The sequence below is a fragment of the Ictidomys tridecemlineatus genome, chromosome 6 (genome assembly GCF_052094955.1).
Source record: "Ictidomys tridecemlineatus isolate mIctTri1 chromosome 6, mIctTri1.hap1, whole genome shotgun sequence".
In the NCBI taxonomy this organism is placed as follows: domain Eukaryota; kingdom Metazoa; phylum Chordata; class Mammalia; order Rodentia; family Sciuridae; genus Ictidomys; species Ictidomys tridecemlineatus.
The window spans coordinates 115,338,917-115,353,260 of record NC_135482.1 but is presented as its reverse complement, the minus strand read 5'-3'; the positions used below and the strand labels follow the sequence as shown (position 1 = coordinate 115,353,260).

At 30.7% G+C, this 14,344-nt stretch overlaps 1 pseudogene; it reads left to right on the top strand.

Annotated features, from left to right (window-relative positions):
* The first annotated feature begins 3,284 nt into the window (after positions 1-3,284).
* LOC120885970 (U6 spliceosomal RNA) lies at positions 3,285-3,385 on the top strand (annotated as a pseudogene).
* The last annotated feature ends 10,959 nt before the right edge of the window (positions 3,386-14,344 follow it).

Sequence of the window (14,344 nt, the reverse complement as noted above, 5' to 3'; positions counted from 1 at the left end):
TTTTGATTTTGTTAGTAATTTTTCAGTTGTTACCTGAAAGAGTAAGTACAGTAGCACTTATTTGATCATGGTCAGAGGTAGGACCTGCTTTCATTTTAATGCTTCTAATTTAGGGGACAGATGCCTCCCTCAGAGAGGAGTTGAATATTGTCAGAGCGTAATGGAGACAAACCTGTGGGTAGGAGGAAGTGAAGTTTTTTAACTAGAAGGGAGAATATAGCATAGGTATTTTATTGCTTATCAAAGATCACCATATTTTCCAATTCTTTATTGTGAGATTTGGGCCAATTCTGACAAAGCCATATGAGCAGAAATAACATGAGAAAAGTCTTTGCAAAAATCTCATAAACAATCTTCCTCTGCTGAGAAGCTCCTGATCTGACAAGATGATTCTTGAGTCATTAGTTACAGGAAATCAACCCATCAGCATTGGACCTTAAGTAAGAAACATTCCTTAATTGTGTTATGTCACTGGGATTTCAGAATCTATTTTGTAAACACAGCATATATGTAAATGTACCCTGATTAATACAAAAACTCTCAATAAAACCTCTATATATTTGTTGCATCTTCTTACTTAAGAGAAAGGAATGAAACATTTTTATATATAAAAGGAAAAAATTGACAAAAAATTTACTGCATAGCAAGGCAGTTTTACTCTTACATCTCCTGCATCTCCCAAGAAAGCAGACATAGAAACTAAAATGTTAAAAAAACAAACAAATAAGTTAACAAATAGCAAAACATACTTAAAGTGTTCTAAACAATATCAGCTGAAGAGGAACCCTTTCAAATCCCAAAATTCCACTGAGCTGTGCCAAACAACCAACAGAAACAACACCTGCGTATAAAATTAACTACATGAGACAAAATAAAGAAAAGACAAAATAATTTCTGATAGCTATCATGCTGATGAACCCAGAAATTGCTAAAAGTTTTTTATTCAGAAAGAAAGAGAAGACATACTGTAGTAGAATCAGGTATAACAATCTGAGAAAAATTGCTGAACAGCAGCAGAGGGGGCTGTGTTGTCTGCTTTTCATGGGTGAGTTCAAGAGGACCTCAGGGATGTTATGCTGAGGCTGTGTGTTTGAAAGGTGAAAGCCCATACTAAATAGAACCCTAGGGAATAGAATGCAAATTAAACAACACAAAGATGACAGAGTGCTGGGGAGAGACAGACCAAGACAGAAAATACTAGTAACAACAAAGAAGGAAAACAAATAGGTTCTCAGGTAGTATGTATCTCAACTATTTGGTGCTTTGGTACAGAATGCTTGGAAGCTACAAAGTTTGAAAACTGTCTTAAAAAATTCTCATTCACAAGAAGGTAATTTTGAAAATATAAGAAAACTCATAATTTATAGCATAATAGGATGTGTTTGAATTCCATGCAGACTCATTATATGTAAAAAGAAAACTACAAACAGTTGGGCAGCTCTGGAGCCTGAGGCAAGAGGACCCTAAGTTCAAAGCCAGCCTCAGAAACTTAGCCTGGTTCTGAACAACTTAACAAGACTCTCTCAAAATAATAATAATAATAATAATAATAATAATAATAATAATAATAATAAATTAATTTAAAAGAAAAGAAAAAAGATGTGTTGGGAATGTGGCTCAGTGGCTAACTCTTCCTGAGTTCAATCCCTGGTACCAAAAAAAAAATTAAGAATAAGATAAACTTCTTGAAGACAGCAAAGAGATACCAACATGTCATGATCGCCTGACCAAAAATTTAAATCCCTAGTTTAATATTCCAAAATAAACTAAATAAAATAATGCACTAAACAAAGAATAAATCTGAACTATAAAAAAATAAAAGTCAATGAAAGAGAGTTTGAAAATAGAGGTTTCATTTCAGAGGCCAGAAATGATTTATAAATCTATTTCAAATAATTTCAGAAATGAAGACAAACTAAGCAATGAAAAAGAATATATATCATATTTTATAACAAAAGAAATAGAAAATGCAAAATTAAAATTTAAATAGAGAAAATAATATAGAAAGACATAAAATGAGAGGCAAAATTGTAGAAAAAAGGATAAAATAGTTCCAGTATATTTATGAAAGACAAAAATAAAAGCAAAAGAAAAGCAAAGAATAAAGTATTTATAGAAAATTTCTTTCTGAAATGAAATAAGAATTATAGATTCATATCAAAAAGGAACATCATGAGTCTGAGGAAACTTTCACAAGCAGTTCAAATCAAGACATGTTATGGCAAAATGATTTGACTCCAGTTCCAAATGCTTTCACAAGCCAATAATCTAAAGACAATTCTAATACAACTTCAAAAATTCCGAAGAATTTAAAAAAAATCCTTTAAAATTCTAGTTATGAGGTAACTACAATATCAATTATAAAATTTGATAAAATTCCACATAAAAGGAAACTAAAAACCAATCTTGGATAAAAATATCAATAAGATTTTTCAGTTTATAAATTCTTATACTTGCTATGAAAATACCATTATTGTGTTTTTTTGTTCATGGAGTTAAAAAAAAGTGCTTTTTAATGTTTATGTGGAAGGACATAAACAAAAATAAAGAAACACTGAAAAATCATGGAAGAGAGCTGGGTTAGCTGGCCCAATAAGTGTATTTTTTATATTTCTGCATAAATAAAACATAATGGAAATGCTGGAAGTGAATGTATTTTCAAACAGAACTTTACTATATTAAACATTTAGCATCAGATACCAGTAAGAAAAAATATACTTTTAATAATAATTGGTGTTGGGATAAAGGTATAATTATGATAATAAACAAAATTATTTTCATATTGTACACACAAATGTTACAAGAAAATGTGAGTAATTTATCGAAAATTACAAAAGTAGGAAAAAAATTCTTTCTTTTTTTTTTTCAGTGTAGATGTTTGAACTCAAAGGGTGCTTTACCATTGAACTACAGCCCTTTTTATTCAAGATGGGGTCTTTCAAAATTTTTCAGGTTGACCTTGAACTTGTAACACTTCAACCTCAGATTCCAGAGTAACTGAGATTACAAACATGAAGATTTTTAACTGTAACTCAAAGAATAGAAGCAATAAAAGATAAAATTAATGATTTTAATCACATATAATTTGTGAAAAATTGATGACAAATAAACGTTATAAACAAATTGACAAATTTCAAATTTTGTATTTTGAAATATTTCTTTTAATAAAAAATATTAAAAGTCATCACATCTACTCATTAAATAAGAGTATACAATTCAGAAATTTTGCAATATAGACAAGCGAGACAGTCATGTATACCCTAAGAGTAAATAGAAAGGTTAGGTGTTGCTATGCCAGCACATAACAAAATTTGAAATAAAACAGATATTAGTATGGCTCCTGCCTAAAGACAACATGAAAATTTGTGAAGGATTCTCTATCATTCTGAATTCTTGAAATAATAAATTTCCTACAATGTGTAATTTAATAAATTATGTATATATATATATATATATATATATATATATATATATATAGAGAGAGAGAGAGAGAGAGAGAGAGAGAGAGAGAGAGAGAGAAAGAGAGAGAGAGAGAAAGTAAAAAGGAATACAAGGACATCTTAAATTATTTTCAGTGATCATATTTTTAGTAATAATAATGAAAACAAACATGATATTCTTTTGATGTAAAAAACAAAAGCATACAGCTCTTCCTATTAAGTACACTTACAAAAAGTAAGATATAACCTAAATCAGCCTTCTAACATTGAACTACTTTTTCACAGAAATAAAAGGATCTACATGCCACTTTAAGTTACACAAAAGATGAAGTGAGAAAAATTCTTGAATATGCAAAATTTTTATGATTAATGCACTGAGTTTCTTTACTAAATAAAATGTTAAGTGGAGGAAACAACATAGTAAGCTTATAAATTGAAAATAATTAAAGCTATACCAATAAAATGTGACATGCATAATTACTTTCCTGAATCAAACAAATTTCAAACAAATTATTAACCTTAAGTTAATAATTTGAGAAGATATTGAAGAAATTTGAGAAAGAGCACATTTTATAACAAAATTGTAATTACTTGAAAGTATAAAATATTGAAATCATGATTTTTAAAAGTATCTTTTTTATAGATACCAGAGGGATGTATTGATGTTATATTCAGAATTTGAGAGAAAATTTATCTGTAACGGGGCATTGGAAAGAACATTGATTTAGACTTAGAAAAAATATAGTAATGTGTTGAAACTTGATTTTAGATTCATGAGTGTTTATTTTGCTATTTTAACATTTTTATGTATTTATACTATTTCATTATATTTTTTAGAGTGGTATTAATGTTAATATCAAAAACTAAATAGTATTACATGAACAGATTTCATTTGTCTAATAAATGATTATTTCAATTCATTTACAAACCTGGGAATAAGAAGAAACAATGAAAGAAAACCTAATTATTTTCCATGTTTTTATTGGTGCATTACAGTTGCATATAATGATGGGATTTATTGTTACCTATCTGTACATGTACACAATATGATAACATACATTGTTCAATGTCACTCCTCAGCACTTTCCTCCCTCCCCTTTTTCTCTTTCCTCTGCTAATCTCACTTTGATTTCCATGAGATCTATCCCTATTTTTCTTTTTCTTTTTCTTCTCTAACTTCCACATAGGAGAGAAAACAGGACTCTTGACCTTCTGAGTTTGACTTCTTTCACTTAACATTACGGTTTCTAATTTTATTAATAAAATATACTATATTTTAAATATTTTTCAAACTGGAGAACCTAAATTTGTGCATGCTTCATTTACCTTCTTTCAAAATCTTGTTTTATACTGTTTCAACCCATTGTCCAAAGCACTCACAATTTCTTATTTTAAAATCAACATGATTGAGTGTCTAAAAATTTGTTAACAAACTAAAATGTTTGTGATAAAGTAGACATTTCTTGGCTTTCATCCTTGCCTAGAAAACTAATCTTAAGGATGAAGCATTAACTGCCAGGTACTCTTTAAAGGTACATTTTCCATTTACTTTCTGCAAGGAAGAAATGTGACCTTCATCTATGTTCTAAATAACACAACTGTGCCTTGGTGATGTGTGCATCAGGTCTTGTGGGGGAAAACACATGCTTCTCTGCATGTTCATCAACCTGCTCAGCCTGTTAGCAGGAAATCTAAAAGCAACACAGGGGAATGTTAATTGGTTAAGCACAGAGGGTAAAAAAAATGTAAAAAATTATTAAACAAAATATTATGTTTATATGAATGATATAGAGATAACAGATTTTTGATGTTCACCTGTTAAGCTCTATGAGGTATAGCAAACATCCAAAGATTTTCATTCAGTTTAAATGTACAACCCAGTGATTTGGGGGAAACAGTCACTTAACTCCCACCAAACCAAGGTTCAGAGCACTCCTGTGAGCACCAGAAAGCTCTCTGTGTTTGCTCTCTCTTGCCCTCAGTTCATGGCCACAGCCTCACTATTAGGCAACCAGTGAAATGCCAGCAGGTTAACTCTGTTTTTGCCTTTTCTAGAATTTTATATGAATTTTATACAAAACACTAAGAATGTAGCCTTTAGTGACAGGCTTCTTTTACATAGCTCCTCACAATGTAATGTTGGAAAACTTTGTGTTGTGATACATGAATAACTTATACTATGAGGGAGAACACTGAAAAGCAGAGTAGAAGGCTAGGCATCTCTTTCTAAAAGTCCCATGTCCCATTTTTATGAATTAAGCTCAACTTTTATCCGACAAGAGTAGAAGGAGAATGGTATTAGTGTGCCTTCTTCAAGGCTGATGTGTGGATATAATTAGAAAAGGTACATAAAGTGTTTTCTAAGATGTGACAAGTTATGTAGATAAATTCAGAAAGGACTATCAGAGATAACAGAAATGACAGTGTTCTAAAGATGTTACTAAACATAAATAAATGCCTACTAAAGTATAAAATCTCAAAAATCTTACTCTTTTTCCCTTGGGAGATAAGATTTATCTGGAGGGATTCTGAGAGTGTATTGTATAAAATTTAAATAAAATAGGGGAAAAATTAGTACTACAGGGATGGGGCTCAGCAGTAGAACAATTGCCTGGTATGTATGACGACCTGGTTTGATTCTCAGAACTACATATAAATAAATAAAATCAAGGCTTATTAATTTTTTTAAAAAAATCTTAAAACTGTAGTACTAAAATTATAAGATGAAAAAATATTAAACCTATCTAAGTAAAGCAAATTTCTAGCTCTAGATATAAACTTTATTGTTTTAATTTTTTCATCATCAATATTTTCCAAGAATTTATTTTACACATATCTCTGTGTTCTAAAATAAAGCAATGAGCTTTTAATGAAAAAACTTTCTGCTCCCTATCCTGCACTGGGGATCTAACCAGGGGTCTCATGAAGGCTAGGTAAACTCTCTACCACTGAGCTGTCTCCTGCCTGCAAACTCCTGCTCTTTAACCAACAGTAATAAAAAAGAAGAGGTCAACTATAATCTCAAAGAAAATATTTGTCAAACACATTTAATAACTAGTATATACAAAGAGACGTAAAAAATCACTAACAAGGAAAGAAATAGCATAATAAAAATTTATCTATAAATATGTGAAAAATTATTCACTATATAAGTGATGGAGTTAAGATAAACACTTGTGAAAAGGTTTTCTATCAGTTGTCATTAGAGATGAAAATTAAAATCACAGTGATATGCCACAATTTACCTAATCAAATGAAAACATTGACAATGGTAAATGCTTACAATAAGGCAAAGCATCTGGTCCTTTAATAGTCTTAATGGAAAATAAGTTTTTATGTATTCATATAATACAATACTTTTTCAGCATTAAAAGGAATCAGCTATCATTCATACTATGACATGGATAAATCTCAAAAGAATCTTCTGGATGAACTTAGACCCAAAATTCTACATTCTATATGATTTTATTTATTAAACATTTAAAAAAAATCAAACCTATTGGGCCAGATTTCAGATCAATATTTGGCAGTAATGAAAGCATTGATAGTGGTAGAAAGTTTGATTATAAATGGACTCAAGGAAACACTTTGGAGTGATTAGCATACTCTGCAGTATCATAATGATAGTGGATATATGGTTATATAAATTTGTCAAAATGCATAGACCTGGACATCTAAAATGGGTGAAGTTAGTTCTTTGCATATTGTACTTAAATAGGCCTGAAAATTATAAAATTGATTAAAGTTTATTATTATTTTTAAATATTACGCAAAAAGCTTTTTTTATTTTTTTATTTTTCTCATTTTTCTTGCACAACACTAGGTTGATTATTGCTGATCTAACTAGAGTTTCTTAGGCCAGCATGGTCGATATATATTGGGGAAGGAAAGACCATTTGCCATTTGTTTGTCTTGGTGATGCTGCCTGGAACACCTGTTTTAAACACATTTTCTTATTTACAGCAGTATAGTTCATACAATACTCTCAGAGTGGAAAAGTATCAGTTCTCTTGGGCTAGATTTGGATGTGACACACCATTAATTCTGCTCCATTTTATTGACTACAGTAAATTATAAAGCTGAGCAAAGTTCAAGGGGGAGGAAGATACATGTTGCCTCATTAGGTGAATTAGAATAATTTTTGCAGTCAACACAGTAAGTAAATATATCATCAGTATACATAGTCATTTGAACTTTTAGTGCATCCTGTGATTTTCTTCATATATACAAATACCTACACAAACATAGAAACTATTATGTTAAAAGAAATTACAACAGAATAAACCTTACAACTTAATTTCTAGTGAAATCCATGTGTCAATAACTAACTCATGCAGCTAGTCAAATTAAAACTTTTACTCACAATTTTTGAGACATTGCACAAAAATAAGTCATTTTAGTATAAAATGTATTAGTAAGTGATTTTTGTAGCAGAGAGCTTTCAAAAGGAATGAGAGTTAAGATAAGAGACAATCTAAAATTTTATTTTAGGTCAAAATAAATTGTTTCATGAAAGAAAATGAGCCTGAAGTGTGTACAGAGTAGCATTTACATTAAATAAGAAAAAAAATCATGAAAAGATTTGCTACATATAATTTGTGAGACCATGAGAATTCTTAAAATATAACAATTTATGGGTTATATATTTAAATCAAAGCTTTGCACATTCTCAGCAAGCAATCCAATATTGAGCTACAATCCCAGCCAATAATTTTTTTTTATTACCTAACATGAATCATGGCTACATAAAGACATAAACTATTCTCAGTCATTTACACATATTAGAGAATTTTAAATTTAAATATTGCTGCTGGTAAACAATAACACCTCTATTATATATGAGAAAACAAGGGCACAAAAGACATCAACAACATTTTAAAGAAACTTTTACTATGAAATAGAGCCAGAATTTGAACCCAGGAAGTCCAGCTCCAGATTAAAAACCAGTTTCAGTAAAGCCTAAAATGAAGTGGTTTTTTTATTGTTGTTGTTGTTGTTGTTGTTTTGTTATGTATTGATTTGTTTTTTAAGAAATACTGTCCCATGTAGCAAAATTACAGGATGATGAAAAGGAGACAAAGTCAGTACAACACATTATGGGCTTAGCTACCTCTGTAGGTGGCTGGAGTTGATAAGACAATACAATCAGATGCGTCTTCTGCAGAAACATAGGGGAAGTGTCTTATCCACTGGATCCCAGCCTTCATTGGTAAGAAGAGTCTTAAGGATATTAAAGCCCCTGTAATAGTGGGTGGCATATGAGTGAGTCTCAATTGTTTTCTTGAGGAATCACAAATTGCAAAGGTCAAGAAATAGTCCCTAGATAAGAAAAGGTAAGGTTGCATTTGAGCAAAATGAAATTAATTGTTAACCTAGCCAACTTTTCTAGATGGTAGAACCTAAAAATGGGGCATAGGCAAAAAAATTAAAATAAAATAAAAAATAAGGTTCTCAATTTAGAAAATAGAAGGGTGTTCTGAAATGGTATCTAACTTGTAAATATATTTTCATAAGATTCATTTAAAATAAAAGCCCTGTTATAAAAATGTGTCAAATACATAAATAATACTGATACATAGTTATTTTCTCATGCTTTTTCTGAATATATTATTCAATATGTAAATTGTTTGAGTCTAAAACTAATCATGATTTATATAAATTTTTTTATGAGAACTATAAATCAAAAAGGGAAGACTGCTCCTTGCCAAAAAGTAATGGGAGGGAAACATATATTACCTTCAGGTTAAGTGGTTCCCTGGACTCCAAGTAATAGATTAGGCCACATGTTATCTTCACTTTGAGATAGAAGATATTTTAATACCCAAAGACTTACTGTTGCTTATTCATTTTTAAAACACAAATTGATAAAAATTATCATTAAATGAAAGAAAATTGACTTCTTTCTCCTCTTCTGCATAGAAGAACATATTATAAAGAATGCATACAGATTAACTATATATGGAAGTTAATTTCCTCTACCAACATACAGTCATGCATTTTATTTTGTAGAAATATACTATATCAAAGAAAGAAGACAGACTGTGTGCCCTTTGACTTGCACTAGATGTTTTAAGGGAGAGATATGACCAGACCTTAAACATAGCTAAGGTATACAACCTTCTTAAATTACTCAAGCTGGTTCCACAGTAGATTAAAAGAGCCTTAGACAAACAAAAATGTCCCTGAATGCCACAGCTTGCTTTAAAGAAGGCAGGATTATTTTAAATGTGTTTTTACTTTCCCTTAAGTTAAGCGACTGAATCTTGAGAGAATGAGAATATAATTTCATGTTTGTTGATTTTTTTTTCTGTTTCAAAATAGAGCAATAGGAGGACAATGTCTAATGCTTCTAAAATGTTCACTTTCTGCTTGACTGATTTGCATGCAAAATAATTGCTTGAAGAAGAGAGGGGAAAAACGATGAACTATTCAGGAAAAACACTTTTGTTTTTAAAAGACAAAGAACAATACATGAGAATGGCTTTATTAAATATATCGATCAACAAGCTAAAAGCCCCAGATGTGTACCTGGCACTGCATGCCCAAAGACACTCAAAAGTATCAAATTACATTATGTTTTCAATATTAGTTATTCTGAATTGGGTCCTAGCAACATTCATTTGAGAAAGTATTCACATATACCCTTACACACAGAGAAAACTTACAGAAGCTACCTCATCTACAAAAGAATGGAAGAGATTTGCCTCAACTAAGATATAGACCAGGCACAAACCAAAGTTATCATTCTCCAATCATGACCTGAAAAAAAAAATATTTAAAGCTGTTATAGAACAAAGAATTATACATGCGGAAAGTAAGTATTGGGCCCAAAGAAAAAGTATTAAAGACTCAGAAAATTAAATATAAACTGAGACAATTCCACATAACTCTGGCTAAAGAGTTTTTAAAAATGTGTCATTGCTTTGTGGTACTGGGGATTGCACTCAGGGATTCTGAACCACGGAGCAACATGTTTTTTTTGTTTGTTTGTTTGCTTGATTCTGTTTTTTGTTTTTGTTTTTTTAGACAAGTTTGCCAAGGTAGGCCTAGAATTTATTATCTTTCTGCTTCAGCATCCTGAATTGTTGGGATTATAGGCATGCTTCATCACAACTGGCAAAATATAAATATTTGTTAAGAATAACTTCTTGATCCAGAATAAAGGCATATCTACTGATTTGACATCCATATGCAAAAATTTTTAAAACATGATATTTCACTTATATAAGATAACAAAAGTGATATAACAGTTAAAATTCAAATGTACAGAAGGCAATTTATGTTTCAGATAATTTACTATTTGGATGTTCTAACACTACTAATTTTTGCATGTTGAGTTTGGCACAATGAGATTTGCTGAGTTCATTTATTAGGTTCTAATAATTCTGGGGTGGGATTTGGGAGTTTTCTATATAAGATCTCCATTAAAGAAAAAACAATATTTTAAATAAAATATACCAAGGATTGGATGTTCACATACAAAAAAATGAAACTAAGCCTCTATCTCTCACAAATTAAATTTAAAAAAGTCCAATCCAAAATGGATTAAAGACATAAAAACAATACTGAAAACCAAAACTACTCTAAGAAGACAGTAAACATGGTTCAGCACAATGATGTGGGCAAGGATATTTTGGGAAAAAAAAAACAAAACTGTAGGAAAAAAGCAAAAATAGAGTATGGATTACACCAAACTGAAATTCTTCTGCATAGCACATAAAAGCATCAACAGAGTGCAGAGACAGCCTACAGAATGGAAGAAAATATTTCAAACTATACATCTGACAAGAGTTGATATCCAGTGTATATAACAAATTCCAAACATTTAATAGCAAAATAACCTAATAATTAAATGAGAAATAGACCTAAACAGACATTTCCCAAAAGAAGATGTAAAAATGGTCAATAGTTATATGGAAAAAAATATCAACATCAGTAAGCATGAAGGAGATGCAAATCAAAACTACTATGGTATATATCTCTTCACCTCAGTGAAAATGACTGTTGTCAAAATGACTAAAGCTAAGTGAGGGTGAGAATGTGGAGAAAAAGGAACTCTTATATATAGTTTATAAGAATTGAAATTAATACATTCATTATGTAAAACTGTATGGAGTCTCCTCAAAAATAATAAAGAATTGCCATATGATCCAACATTTCACTACTGATTATACAGGTAAAAAAATATGAAATCAGTTTCCCAAGGAGAAGTTTGCACTCTTGTGGTTATTGTAGCACAATTCACAATAGCCAAGATATAAAATCAACCTAAATGTCCATGAACTGATGAATTGATAAATAAAATGTGGTATCTATGCACAATGGAATATAAAATGCCACAAAAAATGAAATCCTGTCATGTTAGCGACAACATGAATGGACATGAAATTCCCTATATTAGATGAAATAAGTCAGGCATAAAAAGTCAAGTACTGCATGTTCTTACTCATGTGGAATTGAGGGATGGGAAAAGTTTAATCTATGTGTATTAAGTTGCAGTTAGAAAGGAAAAAATAGTCCTAGTGTGTCATCGAAGAGGAGATTGTCTATAGAAAATAATATTGTACTGTACATTTCCAAAAGCTAGAAAAACAGATTTTGAATGTTTTTTTTCTGTGAAGAAATGATAAATATTTGAGGAAAGAGATGACTAATTTGATTAAACATTGCACAATGTATTGTGTACTGAAAAATCACAAGTTACCACATAATTATGTACAATTTGTATGTCTTTATCAGCTAAAATGAATTTAAGTAAGCAATTAAAGGATTTGAAAGTTGTTTAGTACTCCAGGATAATTGTTCTAGTCTTCAAGGAAGAGATGTATTGTTTTTATGACCTAGCCAAAAAAAAAAAAAATACACATTATCTCTTCCTCCATGACTACCAACCTCAGTAGACTCAAGATGGTGTGGTAGGGTGGGTGAGGATGGAATATAACATAGAAACTCCATTCCTTCAAGGGAAAAATGTGAGAGTCACTATGTAAGAAATCATTATCACAATCTTAAAATATCTAATCTATCTGCCTTCTGACAATGACATCATCACACATGAAAATGTATTTGTGCCCTACTTCAGTACTCCTGAGTTTTATCTTTCTATAGCCTTAGTTTGATATTTTTATGCCATCACTAATCAAGTATCTTCAGGTTCAGATGAGTAGCCTCGGGTGAAATTACTTGGATATAATTCTTTGAATATTATTCTTCTGAACATGAAGTCCCATGAAATAACAAGACAGGTAATATAATTTATTCTCCCACCTCCAAAAGACTTTGGTAAGACAAACACAGAAAAACCAATATACATTATTTTTTAGACAAAAGAATAAAGAGGGAAGGACACAGCAAACACTTGTCTATAGCAAGTCTGAAATCTACCTGAAAGTATGGAACAATACCTATCCTTGAATGTTTTCATGGCTCTTGACTCTAGTGGTCATTTGCATTGTTGTTTTCCACAAAAAGAATGTATTTACATATTTTTTCTGCTTGCTTCCTTGATTCCATTTCGGTAACATTTTGGAGATAGAAAAGGTTTTTTTGTTTTTTTGTTTGTTTGTTTCCACTTTTTACTTTCTTTGTCTCTGTTTTAGCTTTTTTTGCTGTTGTGACCAAAAGATCTGACAAAAACAATAAAAAGGAGAAAAAGTTTATTTGGGGGCTCACAGTTTCTCTTAGTCCATAGATAGCTTTATTCCTTGGGGCATCTGATGAGGTAAAATATCGTAGTGGAAAAATGTGGTGGAAAAAAGCAGTTGGGGACATTTTATTAGGAAGCAGAGAGAGCTAATCTCAGCTCACATAATATATAACACAAAGGCACACCCCCATCAACCCACCTCCTCCTGTCACACCAATGCTTACTGTGTGGTGACTGTAATCAGGGGATTACCACACTGATTAAGTTAAGGTTCTCATAACCTGATCTTTTCATCCCTCAACTTTCTTCCCTTGTCTCATACATGAATAATGGGGGTACACCTCACATCTAAACAGTAACAGTCACTTTAAATTTAACCTGACATGATCCTCTTAAACATTTCATGAATTTCTTATGTTCTCATTTATAATCCACTACATTAGAAAAAGACACATATATAAATGTCTCCAGTATACTGCTCTCTGTATTGGGTTCCCTGGGAGTCTTCCTTTAGACAACACACATTTAATCTTAAAATTCCTGTTGTTTAAACCAAAGGCTCTATAAAGCAGTTTTTATATCTTTAGAAGATCTTCTTTTTATTTGAAAAAGTTGGTAAGACAAGAATATAAATATTTACAAAGAGTAAATAAAGGATGTCATAGGCACACTGGAATTAGAGATTTTCTCCCAAATCATTTATTAATGTGAGATGTTTGTAATTGTTTTTGTTGTTTACTTGTTCATTTTTCCAGAAGTACACATGGGGATTAAGAAATAGTCTTATTTTCAATGCAAAAAATAATGTTTCTTTTTTTATTTCAAAGTTTATTCTTCATCTTATCTCTTATCTTTTTGCCTTTGTTAAATGGAATGAGAATGAGCTACATGTAACCTTTAATATTGTACCTGAAAATATTCTTAGCCAAATCATCATTTCATTGAATCTTCTAATTTCTCTTTTTACTGTTGGTGACAAAATGTTGTCAAATTTTCACCTCTATGTATTTCCGCAAATTCCAATATTTTCTTTATATTTCCTTCAGTTGTCTTGAGAATATTTTAAAATCAATCTCCTTAGTCATTTACAAACACCCTCCTTGAAGCATTTTATTATTTAATTTTGCATCTCCTTAAGTCTATTTTGTTTTGCCTGCTTCCTGACCCCAGAACCTCAATCAGAAAAAAATCCAGATATTTGTTAAGGCAGTCTCCACTCCTTGGTTTACCATTTTTGTTTCACTTAAATGTAAGTATA